This window comes from Chenopodium album, chromosome 4 (genome assembly GCF_948465745.1).
Source record: "Chenopodium album chromosome 4, dcCheAlbu1.1, whole genome shotgun sequence".
Taxonomy (NCBI): Eukaryota; Viridiplantae; Streptophyta; class Magnoliopsida; order Caryophyllales; family Amaranthaceae; genus Chenopodium; species Chenopodium album.
The window spans coordinates 31,005,351-31,013,447 of NC_137837.1; positions in this window are offsets into that span (position 1 = coordinate 31,005,351).

The following is an 8,097-nucleotide window of genomic DNA, read 5'->3' on the forward strand; positions in this document are numbered from 1 at the left end:
GAAGAAGATTCCGGAGAAACTTTGGAAATGTCCACGGTATGGATATTAGTGATTAACTGATAGTAATTCGTGTGGTCCCTTTTTTTAATGTTTTTGTGGATAGTATATATATGTTGTTATTAATCGCATATTGTGCTTTTTAAAATATTATGTTACAAGCGATGTGTTATTGTGTCATTTTAAAATAATGTTATTATTATGGTTGGATTATTGATAGATGCACAATTATGTTTATTAGGTACGATGAGTTGAAGAGTAAGCTAAAGACTGTTGTGTATGAGAGATGTGGAGGAATTTGAAAAGCGGTGGAAGGCTTTTGTGTGGCACTATAAGTTAGAGAGTAATGATTGGCTAACTACTTTGTTCACCGAACGAGAAATGTGGGTACCAGCATACATGAAAGAGTATTTTTGGGCTGGTATGAAAACAACACAACGTGTGGAGAGTATAAATAGCTTTTTTCACGGATTTGTGAACCGGCATACCAAGCTATGCGAGTTTCCCGTGAAATATTCAATGGCTATAAAAAAAGGGTTCGCGATGAAATGGATGCAGATGCGAATTACTCTAAGTACTTGCGGCGTCTTGCAACTGGTTTCAAGATTGAGAAGTTGTTTCAAAAGTTTTATACTGACAGGAAATTTCAAGAAGTTCAGACGTAATGTATTCGGATGAACTATTGTTATCCTCGGGAGGAGACAGCTGTTTCTGAAACTGTGACACAATAGGTCTTGGAGGATCATGTGTGGATTATTTTGGAGAGTTCAAGTGAAGAGATTATTATTGATCGTAGGAGATACTACCGTTATGAATTTAACAAGGACACAAAAGAGGTGTCACGCGAGTGTCGTAGATTTGAGACACACGGCATAATGTGTAAACACATGATGAGAGTACTAGATTTGAACCTTGTGTTTGACATTCCAAGTAAGTACATTCTCAATCGGTGGAGGAAGGACTTATTAAGGAAACACACACTTGTGAAGGTATCATACCATGATCCAACACAAACTATTGAGGTCAGAAGACACAATAAGCTAATGGGAGCATTTGAACCCATATGTGATGTTTCTTCCATGATCGATGATGACACTGCTGATCTGGTTTTAAAGAGCTTGGTGGATGTTGGGACAAAATTAGAAATGCGTCGTCGTATAAAGTTGGACCAGACTTTTGGCATGAACTTCTCTGGAGAGGGAAAGGGGTCCTTGCAATCAGTTTCTGGGGCCGGTGCAACATCAGCCACTGTTGTGCCCGAGACAGAGATTCACCACTTAGATTTAGAAACCACCCCACATTCAAAGATGGCTGATCCTATTCCAACAAAAAGGGGGAGAGGTCGGCCCAAGGGTAGTCGCAGAAAAACCCTTCAAGAAATTGGGTGTAAGAATCGCCCAAAGAAGAAGGCAAAACAGCCGGTGAGTATCAATATTATTAATGTTTCCAATTAGTTGAGAATTCTTCCACTTAGTGATTTGATGCGACTCATATTCTATTTCCGGTGTGCACTGATGATTATAGCATGTTCGAGGATGAGTTGGTTGACGTTCCTATTCAAATGCCTGTAAGTGTATACCTTATCAAAGCACTAAGGTCTTGATACGTTAAATAACTTAATCTTACGTGATTTTGTAGGTGAAACCAAGTAAAAAAAAAAAGAAAGACAAGTACTCCAAACGTGTCTCAACAATGCAGTGGTTTAGAGTACATTCCGGAAGACGAAGGACTTCTTGAAAATAGTACGTCGTCCTCGTCCTTTGTTTTGAACAACTTTTAAGGAGGGTGAATACATTACCTTAGTCTTTTGCAACCTGTGTGTCTTTTGCAACCTGTGTGTCTTTTGCAACCTGTAACGAATTCATACTTTGGATACTCTAGGCTGATGGAAACTTATTACAACTCTTAACTTTGTTTGTTTTGAAATGGGCCTATTTTTTTAGTGTGTGTATTACCTCGAGTGTGTGACATTGGGCCATTATTTTTGTGTGTGTATTACTTGAATATGTGGCCCATTATTGTGGTAAGAAAATTGTATGTGAATTCAATATACTACTTGGCCCTTTCCTATGGGTTTGCACTTGGACTAATTATATTTGGTATATGTGTACAGTTATAGCCATAATATTTAAGTAAGTAATCAATCTAAAATTTTTTGGGTATTTAGTAAGTAAAAAAACTAACTAAATGATGTTACTTTTAAAAATCCCTATGGAAACTTAGTACTATTAGGCAGTAGAAAACATAACTGAACACCTTTTTTACATTATAGTTGGGTTGGGCTATTTTTTGTACAAGTCAGCTAAACAAGTGAATTAAGTCACCTAAATTGTACCCAGTTAGAAATCAGTTCAAACAAACTTTACTAAACTACTTGTAGATCTATATATGATTACTACTACTAGATCTTAGATAACTCTAAGATTACTATACTAATACATCATTAAAACATGGCGAGTACACTATGACAAGGAAATAATCGTGTCGTTGAGCGACTACACCTAAGTCAAATTAATTTATAACGCTCTACCAACCTAATACGTGTATAGGGTAAATAGAGGGGTCGAACCACAGGGAGACATGCATAAACACCGCATTCACTACTTAAGACTTTAAGCTATCTCGGGACAAGAAGTATGAATAACTAAGAGATTAAACTAAGGATTAAGAATGATTAAAGATCAATATAACTAAACACCAAGGGAAGTGGGTGGATGTAGATGTCACTTGATCATGCAATAACACAGCAGCAAAGCAATGGTAAACTAAGCATGCAAGAATATCGAAATAAAGCTCGATCTAACCGCCTTCCGGGGTTAATCGATTCCTCCTAACATAGCCTCTATGCTTCCACATTAGAACCATATATTAGAAGGTGCAAACAAAGAATTATCGATATTAATGAATCTCAACTAAGTCAACTTCTGTTACTTGTTAGTAAAGACTCATCTTTGATCAACTAACAATGTGCACTTACAAGAAAGACCAAAGAATATCAAGCATACAAAGACTTTAATCACCATTAACATAACCCCAACATCATAAGCATGAATCAATTAACAACTACACCATCCCCACACCCTTGGCTAGGTGACTACTCACAAATCATATTGAAGACAATACCAATCATCAAATCAATAAGCATCAACATGATCAATAAGCAAAGAAGGAAAATCAAAATAAGCAAACAAAACTAGATACAAAAGTAAAGAAAGAGAGTAAGAGATTGCTCATTAATTGAAGATGAAGATTTACAAAGATTCAATCAAGCTCCTTCTTCAATATCCAAGTTCATCAATAGAAATCCACACTTTCCCTCTCTACTAATGAAGTTTCTCTCTCTAGATTAAGCTAAAAATGTAGAAAATTAAAACTAAGTTAATCCCCCAAAACGTTCTAAAAAAGGGACTTATATAGTCCGTACAGAGTCAGCTGACAAAAGGAGAGGTCCGACCGAACAAATGGGAAGGTTCGGCCGGACTACAGGGTAGGTTCGGCCGAACCATGGGTAGGTTCGGTCGAACCTCCCTGATCCTGGTCTGGTCGAACTCATGCGGTTCGGCCACTCCTGCAAAACTGCCGATTTTCATCTTGCCCCTGCCTCGAAGTTCGGCCGAACCACTGAGCAGGTTCGGCCACACCTTGGTTCGGCCACACCATCAGGAGGTTCGGCCGAACCTCTTCTGAATCATGCTTCCTCTAGCCTCCTTTGAGCTTAGCTTCCTCCTCTTGAAAATCTCGATGGTTCCTACAAAGCATAAGCATGAAAAGCACAGTAAGAACAAAGCGGGAAGACTAAGAAAAGGGAGGATAAAGGAGAAAGAAAAGAGAAAGCAAAACTAAGTAAAAATGCTTAGAAAGAGGGCCAAACAAGTGCAAACGAGGGGAGAATCCTTAGAGAAAAAGGATAAAAGAGTGGCATAAATGCCACTCATCAAAATCCCCCACACTTGCCTTTTGCTTGTCCTCAAGCAAGGAACACTAAAACAAAAAGACAACACACACAACAAGCATAATATGACAAGGGTTAAGAAAATCAATCAAGTTTCACGATGGGAAATGCTCCAAATGGACTCTAACATAGGGACATGAATCAAATAATGCTTACTTTTCTCAACTCAAAGAGGGGGAACACGTTCTAAGATGCTCAGGGTTGAGGGAGACAAACCTAAGCTAAGCGTAGAGAACTAATGATTTCATCCTCTGCCCTAGCTCCAACCAAGACGGTCCGCGTTCTCTCCACTAGCTTCAAATCATCCCCAAGTTAGCTCCTCATGGTTCCTCGAGGGAACCGGAAAAAAAATTCATTGTGGAGTCATGAGGTTATCCCGACATCTCAACTATGCACACTCTTTCCATAGGGTTGAAATTTATCTCCCTCCACCGTTCTCTGACCGCACTTCTCCAAGTCCAAGGGTCTTAACTTGGGTTGTAATGTCATGGCTAAGGGTTAAGGTTGGGAATTAATTTGAAAATTTTTGGTGGCAAATCCTAAGTGAAGCAAAAGAGTGGCCATCTCTCAAGAACCACCTAAGAATTGAACCTAAATTCAAATTACAACCTTCAATACAAAATTTCATAACATTACTTCATTTCTCTCATCATTTCCTCTTCCTCTTCCTTCCCCTTTTTTTTTTTTTTTTTTTTTTTTTTTTTTTGAACTTCATACGTTGCATCCTTCCTCACAAACTTTTTGCAAATATTTCCTTTCATGAATAACTTTCAAAATCTCACTTGAGCCAATATTCACAACTTTCTTGCCCTAAAACCAACACTCTTGAATTCGTACCTCAAAAACCAATGCTTCACTAACTACAAGGGTTGGTAGAACATAGGCCGATAGGTTTGTAATATGGCTAGATCAAGAAAGGGGAATGAGGCCCAAGTTGGTTAGCAAGTGGGTGGATGTAAAAATGAAAACCAAATTTGTAACAAAACACAAAGAAAACAAAGAAAAATGAGAAGAAATGCCCTCTTCCTCCTTTAAAGTTGTTTGGTCATGATCTCGGGAGCTAACTACCAACACAAAGATTAAGACATGCATAGTTAAGGATCCAAAACGCCGCTCACAAGAGTGATGAAAGCTAGAACAAATGACGCTCACACGGGATAAAAATAAGCAAATACCAACCAAGGGAATCCTATTCACTACGGAGAGCAACACCATCTTACCACTTTCCCGTGAACTAAGGGGTTCAAACGTCATCAAGAGTTCTAAACCGGGCTACCTTAGCTTACAATATGTCTAATTCAACCTTAAGCATTCTTAAACCGTGTAAACCCTCATCAACTAGGAAGGTAAGCATTCAAAGCCATGTCATCAAAAAGGCACATAAATTCTTGAATCCAAATGAATGAGCAAATCCACATCAAAAGTGTCTCAACTTGTCTTAGTCATGCTCGTTACACAAGAGAGAATAAGAAAAACACACAAAAGGGAGGAAGAAATTAAAAAGGTTCATAATCGAGGCATGTAAATCAAATAAATCCCAATCGACATACAAGTGATCGTTGATATCAACATCAACGATCCCAGGTTCCTTGGAACCAAAATCAATCAACCTCGAACCATTCAACTCTTCCTAAACTAGACCTAAACTAAGCACTCAAAGAAAAAGGAAAAGAAAGAGAGGAAAGGTCTCACCGAATGCCGCTTGAAATATAAGACAAGGTAATATATCCAATCTCACCAAGGGAGCTAGTGTTGCTCCTTAACGTCCTACATCTCCGCTTCAAGCTTCAATAAAGGTGAGCCAAACAAAAGAAACTACAACAAAACAAGAAAAGGTTAGAAAACAAAGAAAAAGACTAAAGAATCAAACAAAAAGAAGAAAAATTAATAAAAAGCTATCTACAAAGTTTGGATTAAGGGGATTTGGAGTTTCGGGAAATTTGGATTTTTTTTTTTTCTTTTCGGGAGCATCTCCACCTACAAAGACTCGGGGATCATCAAAGAAAATCATCAGAAATCAGCAAAAATAACCATAAAACATCATCATCATCATCACATCAATAATCATAAAACATCACCATCTCATCACATCACCATCACAACATCACCAACATCATCACCACCGCCACAACGCCACAACAATACCACAAAGCCACTATCCTCACTATCCTCCTCATGTGCAAGCAACTACCCTACCACTCTACCTTCTTATGTACACTTCAACCAACCAAAAGGACATCCTCCCCCACGCTATTCCTTTGCTCGTCCCGAGCAAAAGTGACAAGTGAGAAGATCGGGGGGAAAGGGAAGATTTCCCACAGCATCACTGGTTATCATCTCCTCGCCCCCTAGGTTGAGGGGGGTTGTTAGGATCAAACCCGGGAGTGTCCATGAAAGGGTGGAAGGGTTGGTTAAAGTGCTCATAGGGCCACCCTTGGGCACCCCAACCATCATCAAAAGGAGCGGGGGTGGATGCGGAAGCCGGGTCATAAGCCGGATCACACCCACCCGGACGATAGGGGTCGTATGGGGGGGTGCCAACGCGTTGGGTAGAGTCGATGGGACCTTCCCAATAGGCGTAGCAAGGGGGGGTGGGGTGTTGAGGATCATAGGGTCCCCAATGATTGACCGGACCCTCTTGAGGAGGGTGGTAAGGGTAGTTCACATAGGGCGCTTGAATGCCCGCTTGCACAAGATTGTCATAATTTGTCCTCGCGTAGTACCCCCATTGCTCAATGGAAGCTTGATTGTCTCGACGAATATCATCGAGGGTACTACGAAGGGCATTGAAATCAAAAGGAGGAAAGGAAGAAGAAGAAGATGCCTCACCTCCCCCGCTAAGGGGGGGATTGATTTGCTCTTGATGGAGGACCGGTGGAGGTTGAGGAGCTCCACCCCGGGCTCTAGTTCGCCTCAGCTCATTGGGGATGATTTGCTGAGGGATCTTCCATTTGAGAGGAGCGGAGTGGTCCACCGTAGTGAGGTCGGGGTCCGGGAGGATACACCATTCGATCTCCCTATCGACCAGGTGGATAAAACGGCGCTTGCTAGTAGTGAAATTGAGGAAGCGGCTGTGACGGAGGGCGCTTATGGATAGAGCATAGGGAGGGAACTCGTCGGTGAGCTCTTCTCGGTTTTGGTGCACGGGTGGGAGCAATTCAATTTGGTCCTTGTATGCTCCACCCTTCAAAGAGAGAGCAATGATAGTAATCATGCCACCCATAAATATCTCATCACCTAGACGGTTGTCCCTAGTATCCAAGAGCCGTTGGATAAAGGTGGAGGAACATTGAAATTTTAGCCGTTGAGGATTGTCGGCCAAGAATAGGCAAGCGACCTCGTCTTTTACCATGGAGCCGAGGTTGGCTTTGAAGAACACGGCGTATTGTAGAAGCCGTACAAAATACCTCAAGGCTAAATGGATGATGTTGTTGACCTTTGAGGTATTAGTTTGGAACCTATCCTTGTTTGTGATGCTCCTCCACCACTCTTGCTCGTTGTAAGGAATGCGATGGGAGGAGGTCATTTCAGACGGGTGATCAAGGCCAGTGGCGTGCCAAAAGAAGATCTCATTTAGATCACTCTCCGTTAGAGAGTGATCCTCGTTGAACATCCTGAAGTGTATAATGAGTTGAGGATCCTCATCGACATCTTCCGGATCAAAAACTTCCTTGCGGAGGGAGGCAAGGAATTCCAAGGTCACACGCTCGTAAGTGTGAGCGTGGAGGTGGATGAAGTCGCCCCAACCAAAGTTTTGAGCCAACCTAGTCACCTCATCCAATATTCCCAGCTTCCTCAAAGTTTGAGGGCAAAAGAACCTTGTGGACCTAATCGGACGCTTGATGAGTGATGCATATATAGGCCAAAATTGCTCGTCCGGAGCAATAATGCCATGATCGTTGATGCCGGGAGGAGGTGGGAATTGCGTTGCTGAGGATTCTCCCACCCTCTTCCTCTTTGACTTTCCTTTTCCCTTGCCGAACATCGTGGTTCTACAAATTCACCAAGAGCATATCATTAGAACAAATTGATAGGAAATGACATAAGAAGCCAAGTACTTAACCAAGGTAAAAGTGTATGCTTGAGAGTATACAATTCAAGGCACGCATGAATACATTTTGACCAAGGTTTGAATAAGGATTCCTATG